At 51.5% G+C, this 23,035-nt stretch overlaps 2 pseudogenes; one reads left to right on the forward strand and one right to left on the reverse strand.

The window, feature by feature from the left end:
- LOC131586380 (uncharacterized) overlaps positions 1–23,035 on the forward strand; it is a 585,722-nt pseudogene that overhangs the window by 440,875 nt on the left and 121,812 nt on the right.
- LOC131586384 (zinc finger protein 850-like) overlaps positions 1–23,035 on the reverse strand; it is a 287,187-nt pseudogene that overhangs the window by 60,493 nt on the left and 203,659 nt on the right.

Consider the following 23,035-nt stretch of genomic DNA (forward strand, 5'->3'; position numbering starts at 1 on the left):
CTTCTGGTTGTACACTTTAAGGTGGGGTTCACAAGTTGATTCTACTTTTCAATGGCTAAAACTGCTGTCAATTCTCAGCAATGACCGATAATTGGTCAGGAGAAAAGACTCCCAAGAGCCCCCAGCAACTTTAACTTCCTTAAAGGTAAACTAACCTCATGACAGCTGTGTTTGGATTCAAGATGGGAATGCTGTGGTTCAGTCAGGGGTGGTTTTGTTTCTGCTGAGCAGGGCTTGCCCTTTTCAAGGACTTCGCAGTGTCCCTTGGTACAATGCATGTTTTCCTCTGGGAAGGGAGGGGTGAGCATTGAACACAGATACAAGAATGCGTTAGAAAACCTGCACTGTGACTCTGTCCGTGTTTGTCAAGTGACCATCCACATCCTGGAAGGGGACAATGTAATTTCTATAATTTCTTTTTATTCATGTATTTAACAAGTCAATTTTTATTGTGCCTCACATTTTTGGCCACCTTCATCTCCAGCTGAGCTTTCACTGCACCAAATTTCTTGCTACAGTGGCAAGAAGCATCTCTGAATTCTTCTCCTGACCTTCATTCCTTGTCCTCTACCCATCCCATCCTGCCCCAGGGAGCAGGGACCTTCCTGGGGCAGATCCAGGAGGATATCCAGGACCATCCTGGCCTGGGACGGGTGCCAAGGAGATCCAGGAGGGTTCAGTGTCCAGCTCTAAGTCCTGGGACACCCTGTGCCGTGTTCCCAACATCCCCGATTTCCAGGAAGGAGCCACAGCAGCCTCCTGGCCATCGATGGATTTTTCTTCCAGGAATTTGCTGTGGAGCTTGTTTCTGTTTTCCTGCTCTTTCTGAGCTCCTGTCATGGAGCTGGAAGAGGTGGAGAGGAGAAACATCGGGAATGGGAAGACAGAGGGAAATTGCTGGGGAAAAGTGAGACACACACCCCTAACAGTGCCCAAATCTCCACAAAATTCCACAGAATCTAAGAAAAATCCCTCACAATTCTTCAAGTCTTTACAAAATCCCACAGAATTCCAGAAAAATCCCACAAAATTATTTCAACTATTGCAAAATCCCATAAAAGTCAAAAAAAATTGCGCGAAATTGAAAAAACAAAAACAAAAAATCCCTAGATCTTCCCAAAACACTACCAAATTCCAGAAACATCCCACCAAATCTCCACAAAATTCCAAAGAAGCTAAGAAAAATCCTTCATAATTCTTCAAGTCTACACAAAATCCCACAAAATTCAAGAAAGATCCCACGAATTTGCAGAAATCGTCTCAAAAGCCCAACAAATTCCAGAAACATCCCAGAAAATCTAAACAAATTTCCACAAAATCTAAGAAAATAATTCAAAATTCTTCATGTCTCCTCAAAATCCCTCAAAATTCCACAAAACTCCCACAAAATCTCCTCAATATTTTACAAAATTACAGAAATCCAACAAAATTACAGAAAAATCCCATAAAATTGCAGAAAAATCTCACACAGTTCTATAAATGTTCTGAAAACACTACCAAATTCCAGAAACATCCCACCAAATCGCCACAAATTTCCACAAAATTTCAGAAAAATCCCACAAAATTCATCAAGCCTCCAAAAAATCCCACAAAATTCTAGAAAAAACTCCAACAAAATTGCAGAAAGCTCTCAAAACCCAACCAAATTCCAGAAACATCCCACCAAATCGCAAAAAAATTCCACAAAATCTAAGAAAATTCCCTCATAATTCTTCATGTCTCCTCAAAATCCCACCAAGTACCAGAAAATTCCACAACAGTACAAAAAAATCCCACAAAATTCCAGAAACATCCAACCAAATCGCCACAAATTTCCACAAAATTTCATAAAAATCCAACAAAATTCTTCAAGTCTCCTCAAAATCCCTCAAGATTCCAGAAAAAAATCTCACAAAATCCCCTAAACCTCCCCAAAACCTTACCAAATCCCAGAAACATCCCACCAAAACTCCAAAAAATTCCAAAGAAGCTCTGAAAAATCCCTCATAATACTTCAACTCTCCACAAGATCCCACAACATTCCAAAAAAATCCCACAAAATTGCAGAAATCTTCTCAAAACCCCAGCAAATTCCAGAAACATCCCACAAAACCCCCACTAATCTCCACAAAATCTAACAAAATACCACAAAAATCCTTAATGTCTCCTCAAAAACCCTTAGAATTCTACAAAACTCCCAAAAAATCTCCCCAATATCCTACAAAATCCAAGAAAAATCCCACCAAATTGCAGAAAAATCCCACAAAATTGATTAAATGTTCTGAAAACCCCAGCAAATCCCAGAAACATCCCACCAAAACTCCCCAAAATCCAAAAAAGCTAAGAAAAATCCCTCATAATTCTTCAACTCTCCACAAAATCCCAAAACATTCAAAAAAAACGCCACAAAATTGCAGAAATCTTCTCAAAACCCCAGCAAATTCCAGAAACATCCCACCAAATCGCCACAAAATTCCACAAAATCTAAGAAAAATCCCACAAAATTCTTCAAGTCTCCTCAAAATCCCACAAGATTCCAGAAAAAAATCTCAAAAAATCCCCTAAACCTCCCAAAAATACAGAAACATCCCACCAAATCTCCACAAAATTCCAAAGCAGCTAAGAAAAAATCCCTCAAAATTCTTCGAGTTCCCACAAAATCCCACAAAATTGCAGAGAAATCCCACAAAATTGCAGAAAAATCGCACACAATTCCCTAAATGTTCTCAAAACCCCAGCAAATTCCAGTAACATCCCACAAAATCCCCACTAATTTGCACAAAATCTAAGAAAATATCTCAAAATCCTTCATGTCTTCTCAAATTCCCTCAAAATTCCATAAAACTCCCACAAAATCTTTTCAATATCCTACAAAATTCAAGAAAAATCCCACAAAATTGTAGAAAAATCCCAGACAAATCATTAAATGTTTTGAAAACCCCAGCAAATTCCAGAAACATCCCACTAAATCCCCACAAATTTCTACAAAATCAAAGAAAATAACACAAAATTCTTAAAGTCTCCTCAAAATCACAAAAAAATTCCAAAAAAAAATCCTACAAAATTGCAGAAAACTTCTCAAAACCCTACCATATCCCAGAAACACCTCACAAAATTTCCTCAATATCCTACAAAATTCAAGAAAAAACCAAGAAAATTGCAGAAAAATCCCACACAATTCCATAAATGTTCTGAAAACACAAACAAATTCCAGAAACATCCCACAAAATCGCCACAGATTTCCAAAAAATCTAAGAAAAAATACCTCAAAATTTTTGAAGTCTCCACAAAATCCCACAAAATTCAAGAAAAATCCCACAAAATTACAGAAATGTTCTCAAAACCCCACCAAATTCCAGTAACATCCCACAAAATCCCCACTCATTTCCACAAAATCTAAGAAAATAACTCAAAATTCCTCATGTCTTCTCAAATTCCCTCAAAATTCTACAAAACTCCCACCAACTCTTCCCAATATCCTACAAAATTCAAGAAAAATCCCACTAAATTGCAGAAAAAATCCCACACAATTAATTAAATGTTCTGACAACCCTACCAAATTCCAGAAACATCCCACCAAATCGCCACAAAATTCCACAATATATAAGAACAATCCAACAAAATTCTTCAAGTCTTCTCAAAATCCCACAAAATACCAGAAATTTCTACAACAGTACAAAAATATCCCACAAAATTCCAGAAACATCCCACCAAATCCCCACTAATTTCCACAAAATCTAAGAAAAATCCCACAAAATTCTTCAAGTCTCCATAAAATCCCACAAAATTGCAGAAATCTTCTCAAAACCCTACCAAATTCCAGGAACATCCCAGAAAATCTAAACAAATTTCTAAAAAATCTAAAAAATACCTCAAAATTCTTCATGTCTCCTCAAAATCCCTCAAAATTCCACAAAACTCCCAAAAAATCTCCTCAATATCCTACAAAATCCAAGAAAAATCCTACCATATTGCAGAAAAATCCCACACAATTCCCTAAATGTTCTGAAAAACCCCACCAAATTCCAGAAACATCCCAGCAAATCTCCACAAAATACCACAAAATCTAAGGAAAATCCCTCACAATTCTTCAAGTCTTCTCAAAATCCTTCTAGATTCCTGAAAATCCAACAAAATTATTTAAACTTTTGCAAGATCCCATAAAACTCAAAAAAACATCCCAAAAAATTGAAAAAACAAAAACAAAAATCTCTAAATCTTCCCAAAACCCTAACAAATTCCAGTAACATCCTACAAAATCTCTTGAATATCCCACAAGAATCAATAAAAATCCCACAAAATTCAAGAAAAATCCCATAAAATTGCAGAAATCTTCTCAAAACCCCAGCAAATTCCAGGAACATCCCACCAAATCCCCACAAATTTTCACAAAATTTAAGAAAATACCGCAAAATTCTTCATGTCTCCACAAAATCCCAGAAAGTTGCAGAAAAATCACACACAACTCCCTAAATGTTCTGAAAACCCTAGCAAATTCCAGAATCATCCCACCAAATCTCCACAAAATTCCACAAAATCAAGAAAAATCCCTCTAAATTCCTCCTGTCTCCTCAAAATAGTTTACAATTTCATAAAAATAACACAAAATTATGTAAACTTTTGCAAAATCCCACCAAATTGGGATAAATTACTACAAAATTGCAAAAAATTAAAAAAAAAAAATCCGTAAATATTCCCAAACCCTACCAAATTCCAGAAACATTCCACCAAATCTCTAGAATATCCCACAAAAATCAAGAAAAATCCCACAAAATAAGAAAAAATGACCCTTCTTACACACAAAGTTCACCAAGTCATTCCCTGCATTTCTCCTTTTCACTGTCTTTCATCCACTGAGAGGTCCAGCTTATCATGTTCTGGTGCTTATCATCAACTGATTGTGCTCTTGATTTCTACCACTGCAAGACATGTAGAATCATCTAAACTGAACACAGAAACAAACTCCCTCTGTCAGCCCATCTTCACATTCCAGATCACTTTCAAGATGTCCATGGGGCTATTGGAATGATGAGCTCTCCACTGCTGGCTGCAGGCTCTGGAGATTCTTTCTCCACATTCAGCCAGGCTTGTATTCCCCAACAATTCCTGGTAGCCCATCATGTTTTCTTTGGGTAGAAGAGGAACAATGAAAATCTTACCAATGGCACAACTCCCCAGTGCACAAGGAAAAGAAAGAACAAGTTGTCAAGTTCTTCAGATATTTGTCCTGCTTTGCTGCAAGAGTTGTGCTGCATTCACAGTGTGGGAAGCCAAGAGAAGCTGCAGCTGGGGGCACATCTTGTGACAGGAGCTGTGCCTTGTTCTCCAGGACAGGTTGTTGGAAAGGACAGGACTGGGGAGGAGATTCTGGGAAAATTGAAACAACTTTTTTAAGAAATGAAAATAAAATCCAAAGAAACAACCAATATGTTTTTTTCTATTTTTCTCTATTGATTTTTATGTTTCCCTTTTCCATCTTGCACTGTTTCTCCATCCCATTCATTCCAAATGGATCTCACCTCTAAGATCTGAGACTTGGCAAGTTTTAGACACTGTAAAATACCATGAGCTACACCCAGTTTTACTCCCCCTGTTTTACTTGGAAAGCAATGCTGGAGACACAAGTGCAGTGCTTGGCTCAGGTACAAATTCTGCATTCAGGGAATGTGCTCAGACAGTGTCTGACCCTCAGCAGGGACAAGGCACAGCAGCAGCCAAGGGCATTGCTGTGCCCCTGTGCAGGAGTCAAGACTCTGGCTCTTGGCTCACCAGGGCAAAGTTCCCGTGTTTGGCCAGGCTCAGGGGCTGCCCGGGGAGCGCGGGGCTCGGGGCGGGGCCGAGCAGGCAACGGACAAACGGACACGGGGACAAACGGTCCCGGTGCTTCACTTGCAGCGGCAGCAGCGGCAGCAGCGGCAGCAGCAGCAGCAGAAGACAAAAAGCGAATTACTCGACTCCGTAGATTCTCCTCTCCCTCTCCCACTGTCCCGCACCCCATCCCCGTCTCCCTTTTCCTGTGTCCCCTCCTCTTCCAGTTTCCCTCTCCCCGTGCCCACCCGGGCCATGCCCCCGGTCCGCCCCCGGCCCCGGGCGGGGCTGCCCCGGCCCCGGCCCCGAGCATCCCCCCGCGGTCTCGCCTCCGCCCAGCTCTGGCTGTGCTTGCGCGGGCGCTGCTGGGCGGGCATCATTGCCTGGGGCTGGGGCGGCATCGCTGCCCTTTGGCTCCGCCTGGCCCGGCCCCGGCCCCGGCCCCGGCCCCGGCCCCGGCCCCGGCTCCGGCTCCTCCCGGGGCCCGCGGAGGACACAGGCGGCTGCTGCCGCCTCCGCTGCGGCTTCCCCGGCCCGAGCTCCGCCGCTCAGCAGCGCGGCCGCCGGCCCCGAGCCGCCGCTGTCGCGTTCCAAAGAGCGAACGCCTGCGGATGCCCGGCCCGGGGAGGTCGGGGAGCGCTCGGGGGCCGTTCCTGGCCCCGGGCCGAGCACTGACGGCCGCGTCTCTTCCCCAGGGAAGGCGCAGGAGGCCCTGCAGCAGCGCTACCGAGTGGGTTCACTGCTGGGACGCGGCGGCTTTGGCAGAGTTTTCGCAGCCACTCGGCTCTCGGACGGACTCCCGGTGAGCGGTGGGGCCAGCGGCGGGCGGAGGAGGAGGAGCGGGCGGAGGGGGCGGAGGAGGAGAAGGGGGTGGAGGAGTAGGATGGGGCTGGACACGGCAGGAGGTGAGCTGAATCCGCTGTTCCCTTTGGCTTACAGGTGGCCATCAAAAAGGTGCCACGGAACCGCGTCCGGCACTGGGGCGAGCTGGTGAGTGAGCGGGGCCAGCGGCAGAAGCCGGGGCGTACCGGGCGGGGATGAGCCGGGACCCGGCAGGGTGGGAGCTGCCAGGACACCTGGAGGGAGAGCGGGCATGGGGCCAGCGGAGGGCACAGAGCATCCCGGGCTGGCTGAGGGCTTCCCGAGCCCTGGCACGGCCTCAGCCCCACTGACGGCACCGTGCTCCTCCCGCAGCCCGACGGCACCAGCGCACCACTGGAGATAGTGCTGCTGGACAAGGTGTCCACAGGCTTCCCCGGTGTGGTGCAGCTGCTGGAGTGGCTTGAGCTCCCCAGCTACATTGTTATGGTGCTGGAGCGCCCGGAGCGGTGTCAGGACCTGCGGCACTTCATTCGGGCACGGAAGTTCCTGTCCGAGGAAGAGGCGCGGGAGCTGTTCCGGCAGGTCCTGGCAGCCGTGCGGCACTGCACCAGCTGCGGGGTCCTGCACAGAGACATAAAACCGGAGAATATCCTGGTAGACCTGGACACCGGCGAGGCAAAGCTGATTGACTTCGGCTGTGGCACCTACCTTCAGGAGACAGCCTACACTCAATTTGCAGGTGAGCCCACACAGGGGTAGGCTCCCGGTCCTGGCATCTCCTGGCCCAGCATCTCCTGGCCCAACCTGGGTGTGGCAGGAGGGATTCTCCCTTTTGCTGCCAGTCACAGGTCTGTGTCTTCAGCCAAGTTGCTTTTGAGCAGAGCTGGGTGGGGACCCATCTTCCAGCCCTGCTGGCAGCCTTTGCCTGCCACTCTGCCCAGGACTGGGGCTGGGGCAGCCAGCCTGATAAAATCCCCCGTGGGTGGGGGTAGCAGAGAGGGGGAGGCAGAACCTGTGCACCAGCTGGTTTCATGTGCAGTTGAGAATGGGCTTGGACTGCTCTGCTCACCTGGTTTGCTTTGGTTCAAAATATTTTTTGGGCAATGCCAGCAGGGAGGATGTGGGTATGGTTTTTCCCCAGCACTGAGTGGGTATTTCCCTTTGTGTGTCATGGTCGGGCCTTGCCAGGGTTTCTGCTGCCCTCTTCCAGCACCAGTGACTTCGTTTCCAGCCACGGATTTGTACCCAAGTCCCAGGTGCTGGCGAGAGGGCAGCAGGTCACCCCATGGGCCACTGGGGAAGCCCCCACATGCCCAGGGATGCTGGGGTCAGGCTCTGGGAGCAGCAGCATCCCCCTGATGAGCTCCATCCATATTCCATAGGAACACCATCATACAGCCCCCCGGAATGGAACGACTTTGGGTGGTACCATGGCGAGGCAGCGACCGTCTGGACCCTGGGCATCCTGCTGCACGAGATGGTCTGCGGGGAGCACCCTTTCAGGAGGGGCAGGAACATCAGATGGGGCCAGCTCCCGCTGCCACAACGGCTCTCCCAAGGTGAATCCTCATCTCTGGGCACAGGGGGAACACCAGTGTTGGGAGACAGCAGCGGGCTCGTGAGCATCCCACTCTGGCAGCTGCTGAGGAGGTGGCACATGTCCTGCTCTCCTGCTCTCCTCCAAAACAAAGAATTGATTGGAAAGTTTAGGCCCAGCTCTGAGCACATCCAGCGTGGCCTGGGCATGGGAATAGTGGGACAAAGCAGACAGGAGCCTTCTCCAACTGACCAGTGGTTTGTGGTTTCTCTCCCCAGATTGCCAACTTCTGATCAGGTGGTGTTTATCCCTGAACTCCTTGGACAGGCCCTCATTAGAAGACCTGTTCCATGATCCCTGGATGCAGGATATTCATCAGCCCTAGAAGAAGGGAGAGAGCCACAGGCACAGTGATGCAGGGACCTGGTAAGTTACAGCTCCACACATGCCCTGGCAATCAGCAGCAAAGAAACCCAGACTTTTTTGTCCTGCCTGTGTCACTGCACTGGGCTCATCAAATGGGAACACACAGCCCTTGTGCTGGAGCTGAGCTGCTCTGCCCAGCACTGGTGGGCACCATCTGAGCTGGTTTTGCTTGTCCTGGTTCACTGACAGCCGGGCCCTGGGCAGAACCCTGACAGCCTGGTGTCACCCCAGGGAAGAAGGAGCCCCTGGAGAAGCTGGACCAGGTGGGGCTGCTGCTGCTGCTGGAGACATGGAGGACAACAGCAAGGATGACAACCTCTTCCTCCACCTGGCCAGCGGGAGCTGGCGATGATGGACTTTGATTCTGGCACCTTCTTCAATTCCAGGCTCCACAGTGAATTTTCAGGTAAGTCCAGACCCAGGGGGATGCTCCCAGATTTGAGCATTGGCCGGGAACCAAAGGTTTCCCCTTTGCTGGGGCAGATGCAACTGATTCCTCAGTGGCTGCCCAGCTGGTTTTTGGCAGGGCTGGGGATATGGGCTGGGGTGGTTACGAAATGGGAGTGGGATCCTGGCCCTGCCAACAGCCCCCACCACCCACCGTGCCCCGGGCTGGGGCTGGGGCAGCCAGCCCGACACAAACAAACCCCCATGGCAGGAGCACAGGTGGGACTCCAGAACCTGAGCACGGCTGCTTTGCTGTGCAGGCAAGGAAGGGCTTGGGCTGCTCCACTCCCCTGCTTTGCATTGGGATCACCGTGATTTTGGGGGACAGTGCAGGGGGAAAGGGAGCAAGCATGGGCTTCCCTCACCCATGGGTGGGTTTTTCCCCAGAATGTAGGGGTTGGGCCTTGCTCTAGCTTCTGACAGAGATAAGATTTTTTACCATTTTTCTTGTTTCCCCTTTTTGTCTGTAATCTATTTTCATTAATTTGTTGTTTGTTTTTCTAAAGGAAGCGTTCTAGGTGGGATCCAGTCTGGATCGGGAAGTGCTTGGGACCAGCTGTGGCGTGGATGGGCCGTGCCCTTGGAGAAGACTGAGGACATCGTTTGGGACCAGCTTTTCTTCTGGCAGCGGATGGTGTGAGGTGGGTCCTCATCTCCTTGGCATGGGTGGGACAAGAGCTTTTGGGAGATGGCAGCGGGCACAGGAGCATCCCGCTCTGGGCAGCTGCTGAGGGGCTGGATCTGCCGTGGCTGGCTGCAGGCTGGGCACATGTCCTGCCCTCCTGCTCTGCTCCCAAAGGCAGCAGTGATGGGCAGCTTTGGGCCCAGCTCTGAGCACGGCCAGCATGGCCTGGGCACCGCGGCTGGCTGGGACAAGGGGACAGGAGCCTTCAGCTGACGGGCGGTTTCTGCTTTCTCTCCTTGCAGCCGGGCTCTGCGGATGCTGAGGCTGCTCTGGGCTCTGCCAGGGCTCTGCTGGGCTCAGCACCGCGCCGGGATCAGCCAAAGAAGAAACGGTGTGACCTGCAGCAGAGACTGGAGCATTTTGGCAATGCAGCTCAAGTCTGCAGAGTGTCCACCTCCAAGGGAAAATATGACACCTGCCAAAAATTAAACTTGTTCCATAACTTCTGAAATGAAATCCATCTGGGATGACCCCAAATGACATTTTTCATCTTGCTCAAGCTGTAGCTCAGAACAGTTCTATTCTCTGAAGGAGTTCTGTCCCCCACCTGCCTTTAACTTCACAACTGCTCCCTCCTTTCCCCCAGTGAGTTTCCAGCCCATCACAGTCTCCATCACACTGCAGCCTTCCTTGATTCCCCTCACCATGAGGAAGGCCAAGCCCCAGTCTCAGGGACTCATCCTGTCAGTGGCTGAAGAGCAGCAATGTCTGTCTGTGCCAGGGGCTCTTGGATGTCTCTGTATCCATGGACAGAAGGGTCTGTCTGTGCCAGGGGCTCTTGGATGTCTCTGTATCCATGGACAGAAGGGTCTGTCTGTGCCAGGGGCTCTTGGATGTCTCTGTATCCATGGACAGAAGGGTCTGTCTGTGCCAGGGGCTCTTGGATGTCTCTGTATCCATGGACAGAAGGGTCTGTCTGTGCCAGGGGCTCTTGGATGTCTCTGTATCCATGGACAGAAGGGTCTGTCTGTGCCAGGGGCTCTTGGATGTCTCTGTATCCATGGACAGAAGGTCTGTCCTTGCAAAGGTTTCTGTAATATCTTTGTACCCATGAGTGTGGAATGAACACAGAGAGTTAAAGTGTCAGTCACGTTGTTTGCACACTCCTTCCTTTCCATACAAGACACATCCATGCACACCCCCACGTACAGATAAATTAAAAGGATAGGGATGGATAGAGATTTCCCACAGAGCTCTAACTTTGGCATAACTCACCTTGTAAGCCATGGCCAGGGCATTTTTTTCCCAGCTCTGTGTGAGTAGGTGTCCAAGAGCTGAAGGGAACAGCATTTAGAAGCAGTTTCAGGATTTCTAGGCAGGAAAAGGAGCTGACAACCATACACGTAACTCACCATATTCGCCAGGATGGGCTGCTGGTTCTTTAGGAATATGGCACAATGGAGACATGAGACTTGGGATAATCCCAGCTCTCTGTGGATCTGTGCAAAGGTGGAGCAGCAGAAACACCTTGTGTCTTCTTTGGGGACACAAGGTCCAAGGAGCTGGGGTGGCAGAGCGTGACCTGGGCTGGTGGCAGGTGAAGTCCCATTTCATGACATCCCGGAGTGGCACAGGACAAAGCTCCAAGCACCCACAGCCCCACTGAGGAAGTCCTTGGAGTGCTGCACATCCCATAGGAAAAGCTGCATTCACTCAGTCCATTGGGATTTATCACTTCCATTTGCAACACTTTAGGTCCAAGTTTCAAACTGCAAAATTTTTACACTCAAGACACAGTCATGAAGAACATGTATTTCAATTTCCTATTCCTTTAACTGCAGTGTAAAATATCTTAATATTGGAAAACATCCATCAAATCTGTAAAGGAAGGCAGCTAATGGATCCTTTCCACTAGCACATGTACAAACTAACTAAAATCAAAGCTGAGTTCTCTTTTTCAAAGGATCAGTTACCTCTTTCTTACTCCAGAGTTATAGATTTTTCACTACATATTTGGTAGTAATTTTTATCTTTCATATTTTTTTCGTGTTTGTTTGTTTGTTTGTTTGTTTACAGAAAACATGTCCTAGAAAAGGCATGTCCTTTGCTCCTGATTCCCGTGTGGAGCAGCTCCCTTCCCGCTGGCTGAGCTGCTCAGGCAGAGCCCGGCAGCTCCTGGCCCTGCAGGGCTGAGGCTTTTCCCCGTTGCTGGGCACAGACTGATGGAGCAGCACTGCTGAACACGGGCACACGCAGAGGGAGCAGAGCAGCTGCCTTTGCCCACCTGAAGCTCCAAGGCCAAACTCTGAGCAGGCACGGCTGGAAGAGACTCGCAGGCTCCCTGTTGGCTCTGCTGCCCCACTTGTGCCCGGCCCAGCTCTGCGTGAGGCAGAGGGAGAACAAGGGGCAGCTCCCTCCCAGCCCCAGCCCAGGGACCCCTCCAGCCCCGGGCCTTGGGGCACTGTCAGCACCCGCTGCTCCAGCCACCGCTTCTGCTGGCACTGACAGCAACAACCAAACTGGGGCTGGTCCCGAGGGAGCAGCAGCAGTGCCTGGATCTGATCCCTCAGCCTGGGGCAGCCCCTGGGGGAACAGAGGGCACAGCAAGAGGGACAAAACCAGTCAGGGTCAGAGACTGGGAAAAGCCAGAGCTGGGAGCAGGAACAGCTGCTTCATTGCACTCTTGGAGAAAGCTCTTGGCTGGGTCAAAGCACTGAAAGGTGTGAAAGGCAGAGAGGAGGCCACACCAAACAATGCTCCTGTTTTCACACCTTCCTGTAATAAATGGAAATGATTAGTGCTAACTAAATTGTAACTATTTGGAAAGTTATTATTAGAAGCAATCAAGGGAATTGGTGTTACAAGGCAGATGTAGCCCTCTACAGATGTTACATGTTAAAATTAAGGTACAGGATGTAGTTTTGAGATAAGAAATGTCCTAAGACAAAATCGACCTTGAGATGGATAAAGTTGGAATGACTTTAGGCATAGGGCCTGAAAATTATAAAACATAAGACTAATTAGTGGAGCACAATGCTTACTTACATAACACAACGCTTAGGACACACACACAGCCTGTAAGGTTATCCAGAGAACAATGAGGATGACTGTAAGCCTTCATCCAAAATACCACCAAAAGAAGACAGAAGACCCTCTAGCAACAAGTGAAGCATGCACCATGAAGAATAGTGATGTAAAATTAAGGAATCAGAAATTGGAGGAGACTTACTGGAAACATGAATGAATATATGTAGGTATACAGTATATAAGTTTAGTTTGAATTGCTTCGTTTTGTACATGAGGCTGGGTGAGAAGCCCTCTCCATACCCCAACCAGTTTTGCTTATGCTTTAATCATACTTAATTACTGGCAAGCTATATTCATATATATATATATATATATATATATATATGTGTGTGTGTGTGTGTGTATGTATGTATATGTATATATATGTATATGTGTATACATACATATGTATATATATATGAATATATTCACTAAATTGTACTATTTTATTAAATTGTATTCCTTCTATATCAAAATGCTATTCAATCCACTAAATTATATTCTTTTATTAAATTGGATTCTTGTATTCAATTCACTAAATTGTATCATTTTTTTTCTTGTTATTAAACTGCTGTTAACTCAATAGACCTAGTTGTCCAAATTTCAATTTCATTTATGACACTGCCCTTGGGTGAGTTACAGCCACAGCGAGAGGGAGGAGGAGATGATCCCACCCATGGCTGCTGCTGGGTGCAGACATTTGCTGAGATAAAGGTGAGCCAGAGCTTCAGCATCTCCCCCAAAATCACAGAATCACAGAATGCCTTGGGGTGGAAGAGACCTTAAACCTTAAGTGAACCTTATCATTCCATCAACTGCCATGGGTAGGGACATCTTCCACTATCCCAGGCTGTTCCAAGCCCTTTCCAACCTGGCCTTGGACACTTCCAGGGATCCAGGGGCAGCCACAGCTTCTCTGGGCAAGCTCTGATCTCTGCCCAGGTGAGCAGGGACAGGAGCCGAGGGAACGGCTGGAGCTGGGCCAGGGCAGGGCTGGGCTGGAGATCAGCAAAAGCTTCTTCCCCCACAGGGGGCTGGGGCACTGCCCAGGCTCCCCAGGGAATGGGCACGGCCCCGAGGCTGCCGCAGCTCCAGGAGCCTTTGGCCAGCGCTGCCAGGGAGGCACAGGCTGCGATTGTTGGGGTGTCTGTGCAGGGCCGGGGGCTGGACTCCATGATCCCAATGGGTCCCAGATCCCAGCTCAGCCCCTTGTGCAACTCTCACCCTTTGGCTCAGCCTTTGTGTCCCCTGGAGGCGCTGGCAGAGCTGATGGGGTGGGGCAGGAGCGGGGCAGCCCCAGCGTTCCCCTGGCAGTGACACCACAGCCGGGGCAGCCCCAGCGTTCCCCTGGCAGTGACACCACAGCCGGGGCAGCCCCAGCGTTCCCCTGGCAGTGACACCACAGCCGGGGCAGCCCCAGCGTTCCCCTGGCAGTGACACCACAGCCGGGCCAGCAGCCCCAGCGTTCCCCTGGCAGTGACACCACAGCCGGGGCAGCCCCAGCGTTCCCTCCCTGGAGATGCTCCAAGGGAAGCGTCCAGAGCCGCGTCCAGTCAGCGGAACTGAGCGGCCACTGAGCACCCCCGGCCTGGGCTGCTGTGGATTCCTCTGCAGACAGCTCGGGGAAGGTCCCCTTGGCCACCCCCACAGTGTCACAGACGAGTGTCACACACAGTTACAGAGCTCTGCCCAGAGCTGACAGGGGGAGTTAATTTAAAAAAACAAACAAGCACAGCACTGGGAAGGTCTTTGTGCACCGAGGCTTTGATGCAGCCAAGGAAAGCTCCTGGTTCAGGGTCACCTTTCCTGCTCAGCAGAGCCCCGAGTGCCCCAGCAGCAGCAGCAGCAGCAGAGAATGGCAGCATTGCCACGGGCTGGCTCAGGAAGGGGAGATTTCCCCCTCGAGAGAGGCTCCTCTGCCAGGTTTTGCATTCAGGCAGCTGCAGATCCCTCAGCTCTGGTTGCACAGCAGCTGGAAATGCAAATGCAGGAGCTGTGTTCATGGCCAGCCACAGCGGGTGACAGCAAGGACAGGGCCCTGGCAGTGTGACATTTGCAGGGAGCTGCTGCAGCAAGCGCTGGGGGCTGGAAGTGTGTGCAGAAAACAGCCCGGGGGTCTCCGGCCCGAAGAAAAGGAACAAAGTTTCAGTTCTGGCCTCCCCAGGGAGCACCAAAATCGTTCCTTTGCACTGCGAGGTTCCACTGGCGGGTGTTGTAGGGCCCCCAGAGGAGAGCCCAGGGTGTTCCACGTGCCTCGGCTGGAGCAGCTTTCTGTCCCGCTCCGGGGGCATTCCCACGGGCTTGGGATCCCTGGGAAGGCGCAGGAGGAGAGGCTGGAAGCGGTCGGTTTGTGGGTTTGGGGTTTGGATTTTTTTTGTGGGGGGTGATGGCCGATCGGTATTTTGGTGTTTTCTGGGACTAGGGGAATGTTTTTTTGTGAGCTGTGCCCAGCGGTTTGCAGCCCCGCGGGTGCGGGGAGCGCTGGCGCAGCCCCGGCCCGGGCGGGGCGGCCCCGGGCGGGCTGTGGGAGCCGGGAGCGGCCGGGCGGGCCCGGAGCCGCCGCCTCGGGCCGGGAGCCCCCCGGGCAGAGCTCTGTGCTCGGGGCCGAGGCCCGGGCAGCGCTGGGCGGCCCGTGGGCCCCCAGCACAGGCGGGTCCGTGTGGCCGGGCCGGCGCCGTGTCCGCAGCGGGCTCCGAGGGGAGCGGCCCGGGCCGGCCGTGGCCGTGCGGGGCCTGGCGGGGCTCGGGGGGCCGGGCCGGGCCGGGCAGAGGCTGAGGGAGAGCGGGACAAGCGCTGGCACAGAGGCCCCGGGCTCGCCGTGCCCCCCTGGCCACGCAGCCGGGCTCGGGGGCCGCCTGGCTCAGAGGCAGCCCCGGCTGCGGGGGTCCCCGGGGGTCTCTGGGGAGGGGGCGGCAATGGGGGCTGCCGGAGCTCTGTGCCCAGGGCTGGGCGCGGCTGCCGAGGGAGCGGAGCATGCAGGCTCCCCCCGTGCTGGGGCTTGCTCTGCCCGCCTCAGGGGCTACATTGTCAGCCCGGAGCCGCGTGGGGATGGCCCGGGACCAGCAGGGCTGGCAGGGAAAGCGGCAATGGGGGCAGCAGAAACGGGCAATGCCAGAGCTGGGGGTGCTCCCGAAGCCTGCAGATGTTGGGAGCATGAACAAGGGGGCCCAGGGATACCCCAGGAACCTGAAACAGGGAGCCCAGACAGTGCTGACCACCCAGGACTCCTGGGATGCCAAAGTGGTGAGGCCAGAGAAGGGGAACCTCCTGGCTTGCCAGGAGCCCCAGCAGACGGAGAGGGGGAACACCAATACAAACTTGACCCACAACAATCCAGACAGGGGCGGCTTCCAGGACCCCACAGTGAAGAGACCAGAGTGGGGAAATTCATGCTTGGGTGTTTTTGCTGAATCTTGGCCATTTGTATATTTTTGGAGACTGAGTCATGCTGTTTTGGTGGTTTATATGGGCACCAGATGCCCAGTGACTTCTTGAGATAGCTTTTGAGAGAAAGAAACATCTAACCTAATGTCCTCATCCCTTGTATTTCCCCAAACCAGGATTTCCCATTCCCAAACCTTGGCCAGATGGAGAGGAAGGCTGTGAGGAAGAGGAAGATGCCCCGGGACACCCAGGCAGGTGAGGAGGAAGTCAGTGCCCCTTTCCCCCTCTCTCCTGCTCCATCTCCCAGCCCAGCCTGGCCCCCGGCTGCAGGACAACCCCGCTGCCGACGCCGTCCTGCCGGGGACGCACTGGGGGGATCTCCTTCCCCTTCCCTCTGGCACGGAGACAAATCCCATCCTCTCCTTGTCCTTCCTCCCCCAGACAAGGAGCTGAGGATGGAGACCAGGGAGGACAAATCCGCACGGCAGAACCTCGTGGAAGAGGCCGTTTTGAGCAGCTCCACAGTGCAGGAATCCAATGGGGAGAAAAATCCCCGGAGATCCCGCAGGAGGAGGGGCTCCAAACCCATCCCAGGGTGCTCTGAGGAGGAAAGACCCACCCTGTGCCGGGAAGGCGGCCGGAGATCCAGCCAGGGCTCTGAGCTGGTGGTCCATGAGCAGCTTCAGGATGGGGAGAAGCCCTACAAGTGCTTGGAGTGTGGGAAGAGCTTCAGCCAGAGCACCAAACTGATCTGCCACCAGATGATCCACACTGGGGAATGGGCCTACAAGTGTGGGCAATGTGGGAAGGGCTTCAGCTGCAGCTCCCACCTCATCACGCATCAGCGCATCCACACTGGGGAGAGGCCCTATGAGTGTGGTGAGTGTGGGAAGAGGTTTCAGACCAGCTCCCATCTCCTCGTGCACCAGCGGATTCACACGGATGAGAGGCCCTTCCGCTGCCCTGACTGTGGGGAGGGATTCAAGCGAAACTCCAACCTCATCACCCACCGGCGCATCCACACTGGGGAGAGGCCCTACGAGTGTGGGGAATGTGGGAAGAGCTTCTACCACAGGTCCAACTTCAATACTCACAAACGTATCCACACTGGGGAGAGGCCCTACGAGTGTCCCCAGTGTGGGAAGAGCTTCTCAGTCAGCTCTAACTTGACCAGACACCAACGGAGCCACTGGTAAGGGAAGCCCTGTTAGCGCCCCAAGTGCAGGAAGAGCTTTGTGCACTGCTCCAGCTTCATCCCCCCCTTGGAGAATCCACATTGGGAAGAGACCTGGTGATCCATGTTCCCTGTGATCCATGCTGGGAACACACCTGTACCTTTTCCTGCCCGTGGCAATGTCATGATGTGGGATTAAAGAACATGAGAGTCTGGCCATGGCCCTGTCATTATATTCAATCCCATATCAGGTTCTTGCCAGGGGCAGAAAAAGGACTCACTGTCTCTCACCAGAGGAGAAGTGTGTCCCTTCTTGGCCGGAGGAGATACGTGGCCTGGAAGAGCCAGTCTGTGGTGGTTTATTTTTCCCTGTAATGGTTTTTCTTATCTATTCTGTTATCAAAATTATTTCTGTGTCTGTTTGTTCCTTATCTCATTGCTGTTCTCAATAAATTGTTCTTATCCCAGCCTGGGATCTTTGCCTTTTCTGCTTTCCATGGGAGGTGGGAGGGAAGAGAGCAGCGATACAGTTTTAGCAGGAGCAGGAAATTGGGGAATGCCATTCCTGAAGCCCAGCCCATGGAAACCGAGCATCCCAGCTGGTGCCAGGCCTGGTTGCCACGGCAGCAGCCTTGGGAGCGGGTCCCTGGCTGGGGACTGTGGGAACCTCTTCCCTCTGGTGCCCAGGGACAGGAGTGGAGGGAGCGGCTGGAGCTGAGGCGGGCAGGTTTAGGCTGGATGTGAGGAAAAGGTTTTTCATGCGAGGCTGCTGGGGCACTGAACAGGCTCCCCAGGGAAGGCTCCCAGCTCCAGGGCTGGCTGAGCTCCAGCAGCGTTTGGCCAGCGCTGCCAGGCCCAGGCTGGGATTGTTGGGGTGTCCTGTGCAGGACGAGCAGTTGGACTGGAGGATCCCCATGGGTCCCTCCCAACTCAGCCAATTCTGTGGCTCTGTGATCCCATGAGCCTGGGGATGGGACTGCAAATGGCTGCCATGGCAATGGGCTCTGGCTCCAGGCCTGAGCTGGTGTCCATGGCAACCACCCCTGGCATGGGGCCATAGCAACAGGGGCTGTGATGGTTGTCATGGAAACAGATCATAGCAACAGGTCCTGGTGATGGTTGCCTGCCAAGAATCAGATTTGTTACAGGCTCTCCGAGGGGCTCTATGGGGACATTTCAAGAATCTCCAGGCTGTTCAAGAGCCAGAATGTCACAGGCATTGACAGGGGTTCCATGGAGACCTCCCAGGGGTTTCTGGGGATGCTGAAGAGCCGTGTGGTCAGACACTGTCCCAGCAATTCCATGGTGACATCCCAGGGGACCTTGGGCTGCAAAGGCACCGCTCTGTCACAGGCACTCCCGGGGGCTCCACGGTGACATCCCAGAAGTCCCCAGGCTGCCAAAGAGCCAGGATGTCACAGACACTCCCAGGGCTTCCTGTCATGGGCAGAGTGGGAGCTTCAGGCAAAAGCTTTATTTCTTTATTGGAGAAACTCCTGCTGAGTCATGAGGTGGAGAAATGACACCCAACAGCCACCAGGAATCCTCAAAACCCTCTAGGATGCCTAGACATTTAAATTCCTTCTATGAGAGGAGACTGGGGTGGCTGTCTACTCCAATCCTGGTCCCAGGCTTTGTTTATGTGTAAAAGACTGGACAGGTGGAATTGAACCGTAATGCAATTTGTCCCACAGAATTAACAATGGAATACCATCCATCTTTTTTGTTGCCCATTGCCAAAATTGGTATTCTCCCTTAAACATTTCTTTTATTCAAGGGTATCTCCCAGAAAAAACCTGCTAGCTCTGGCTGGCCTTGGCCTCTGGTGGTCACCTCGCATCAGTCCCTGAAACAGTGCGGCTCTGTTCCTTCCTATGGAAAAGCTCCAGCCTCCTTGTCCAGGGACCATTTAGAATTTGGCATCCCAAATTCCATAGATCTAAGAATTGCTACAAGACAAAAGCAGCCAGGACAGAGGGGTTAGGTTGGCCTTTTCCTCTTGTGATTTTCTTAGACTATAAGCAGCCTGTTTTCATTTGAAAACCCCTTGGAGAGGGCCCAGAGATCTCCCAAGGTGGGGTTTTGAGGCCTCAGGCACATGACCACTCTATAGGGACAAAGGAGCTCTGTGCTCCGTGGGGTGGAGACTGAGGACAGTGGAGGAGAGCCATGAGATTGTTTAAAGAGCGGTTTTAGAGATGGTGGATCCTTTTGACATAGTGGAAAAGAGCCAGAGAAAGAAAGAATTGATGCCAAGTGCAGCTGGGGAGGCCCAGTATGAACACCAGGAGGAAGGAATTTGTGTCCCAGGGCAGGGCTGTGGTGCAACACATCCCGCAGAAGGAGTCTGGAGCAGCCCAAGGCTTTGTGTGGCCAGGCAGAGGCAGGCAGGACACAGAGCTGTCAGCAAAGGAAGGGGCCAGCGAGGTGGGGCAGTCGGGGGATGACGACAGCCTGCAGGGACAGAGGCGCAGGGCATGGACACCACAGGGCAGCCTGGGCTGGAGAGGGCACAGGGATGGGCAGCAGCTGCAAGGCCCTGCCAGAGGCAACTTGTGCAGCCCTTTGGCCATGGCTGCTGGCCCTGGGCCTGAGGCCAGCAGGGCACAAGTGACCCTGGCAGCCCTGGGGCCTCATTGCCTCCTTGTCCCTGCTCAGCAGCCTGGCAGGGGCCGCCCCATGGTGCTGCCCTTGGCATTGCACATCCCCACATGCCAGTGCCCCGGGAAGAGCCCTGAGCAATGAGGGAGGGACAGCATCTGCCTTGCCAGGGGCTGGGGCTCAGCCCTTGGCCCTTGGCATTCCTGAAACACATCCAGCTTTGCTCAGCACCACAGACACCTTTCCCTTGCTTGTCCCCAGCTGCCATCAGGGCCTCCAGTCTTCTGCTCTGCCTGGAACCTGGGGACGCTTTCTCACTCGTGTCTCTCATTTCAACTACAAGAAATTTCAGTGTTTCTGTCTGTGTTTGAGTTCTTGAGAAGTTTTTGGAGCACACTCTGAGGGACTTAGTGTGATGCAAAGAGCCCCAAAGGCCCGAGAGGGTGATGAAAGTGCTGGTGCTGTGTCTGTGCTGCTGAGCTGGGCCGGGCTCCTGGCCCAGAGGCAGCTCCTGGCAAGGGCAGCGCTGCAGAGAGACAGCTCTGGCCAGGAGCAGCTCCTGAGCACAGCCCAGCAGGGCTGGGGCCCTGCCAGGGCAGCTCAGGGACACGAGCAGGCCCAGACAGAGCTCCCAGGGGCTCAGCACTGGCAGGGGCTGTGGGATGTGCCAGAGGGGGCTGTGTCACAGTGGCACCTCTGTGGCTGTGTCCTGGAGCCCCAGAGCAGCTGTGATGTCAGAAAGGGGCTGTGTGACAGCTCAGAGTGGGTTGTGTGAGGTCACAGATGGGGCTGTGACATCACAGAGTTTGTTGTGTGAGGTCACTGAGCAGCTATGGCATCATAGAGGGGACTGTGTGACATCAGAAAGCAGGGTGTGGCATCACAGTATGGCCTGGGTGATATCACTTCGTGGGCTGTGACATCACAGAGAGGACTATGACATCAGAGGTTGAATGCATGACATCACAGAGTGGGTTGTGACATCACAGAGTTTCTGTATGACATCACAGAGCCACCACAGGGTGGGCTGTGACATTACTGAGTGGGCTGTGAGGTCACAGAGCAGACACCACAATCCCAGAGGGCGGCTCTGTGACATCAGACAGCAGATTGTGACATCACAGAGCAGCTGTGTGACATCAGAGAGAAGAGTGTGTGATGTCATAGAGAAGGCTGTGACATCAGAGAGTAGGTTCTGTTATCTCAGAGGGGCTGGGACATCACAGTCCAGACTGGGACATCACAGAATGGCTGTGGGACATCCCAAGGTCTGTGGGGCATGGGACAGGGGGACAGGGAACCCCCGGCAGCATCCCTGTGTCCCCAGGGCCAGAGCCTGGGCCAGGGCTCCTTCACCCTGTCACCAACGAGGGCTTGAGAGCGCTTAAAAAATCCCCAGCAAGGGAGCAGCAAAAACCAGATTTAATATTAAGCACCAGCAGCACAAAGTTTCTTGGCAAGAGTCACTCTGCTCCTGACTGGACACTTCAGGCATAGCAAGGAAACAAAGCAACAACAAAACCAAACAAAATCCAGGCAATCCAAATCCAACCAGAAATGAACCCAGAACTGTCCGTATGTGTGTGTGTCTGTGACAAAAGGACAGTGAGGTCAAGGATAAAAGGAATATGGCCTAAAAACTTAACAGAGGTCAAACTTAACAGGACTTCACTTATACCTTAACCATTAATTGATACCTTCAACTTCACAGTTTAGCAAAAGAGCAGCAGTTATACAGTATTTAATCTAATTTTTAACCTATGACTTTTTGATTTAACAGAGGAATTACACTTAGAAATATTCAAATTAGCTTCTAATTTATATTAAAAGTGACAGTTTATGTTGGGGAAGATGAAACAGGGAAACCTTGCGAATATGATTGTTTAACAAAAGATTCTGAAGGTATGAAGCCTAGAATTGAAATAGAAATGAAAGCTTGCTTTGAGTCATAAGATACTGAGTACTAGTTACTATATGACCAAAGAACAATAGCCTAGCCAGCTAAAGGAGAATCCCTGGTTGGTAAAACAATGTCCTTCTGCTGATAGAAAGTCCAAAGGTCAAGAAGCAAGGAAAGAACTTGTAAAGCTTTTTAGAGTTTAAAATGCAACACTCTATGTTAATATGGGGAAGTGTGGGTACGGAGGAGCCCGCTGGGCCCGAGATACTGGCTCTCCCCTGGAGAGAAGATACTTCTCTGTAATAGCGACACAATGTCGCTCCCAGGGGTCTTTGAGTTAGTTATGTTAAACTGTTGTGTTTCATTGGTGTTCCCCCCTGCTGTCCTACCCCGATACAGGTATCTCGGGCTTCCCCCCGCCCCTCTCCTTCCCCATAAATATCCCGGGTTTTCCTCTGTTCGAGAGATTCGCTGTTACCGGCACCCTTTGCCAAAGCTTTGCCTGAATAAAGGCTTGTGCCTCGGTGGAACGCTGGACCAGCTGTCTCGTCCCTGCTTCCTGTGTTGCCTGCCGCCGCCGCTGCCGAGCTGAGCTGAGCTGAAATCACTAAACTATTACTGAGCTCAGCTGAAATCACTATACTATTACTGAGCTGAGCTGAAATCACTATACTATTACTGAGCTGAGCTGGAATCACTATACTATTACTGAGCTGAGCTGAAATCACTATACTATTACTGAGCTGAGCTGAAATCACTATACTATTACTGAGCTGAGCTGAAATCACTATACTATTACTGAGCTGATCTGGAATCACTATACTATTACTGAGCTGAGCTGGAATCACTATACTATTACTGAGCTGAGCTGGAATCACTATACTATTACTGAGCTGAGCTGAAATCACTATACTATTACTGAGCTGATCTGGAATCACTATACTATTACTGAGCTGAGCTGAAATCACTATACTATTACTGAGCTGAGCTGAAATCACTATACTATTACTGAGCTGAGCTGGAATCACTATACTATTACTGAGCTGAGCTGGAATCACTATACTATTACTGAGCTGAGCTGGAATCACTATACTATTACTGAGCTGAGCTGGAATCACTATACTATTACTGAGCTGAGCTGGAATCACTCGACTGCTCGAAGCTGCTCACATGCGCTTCGGGCCAGCCTTTCTCAAGGCTGCTTCTGGAGAAGTCGCGGTGCTCCAGGCTTTCCGCCACTGCGGCAGGGAAGCTCATAGGCTGTAT

This window comes from Poecile atricapillus, chromosome 19 (genome assembly GCF_030490865.1).
Source record: "Poecile atricapillus isolate bPoeAtr1 chromosome 19, bPoeAtr1.hap1, whole genome shotgun sequence".
Classification (NCBI taxonomy): domain Eukaryota; kingdom Metazoa; phylum Chordata; class Aves; order Passeriformes; family Paridae; genus Poecile; species Poecile atricapillus.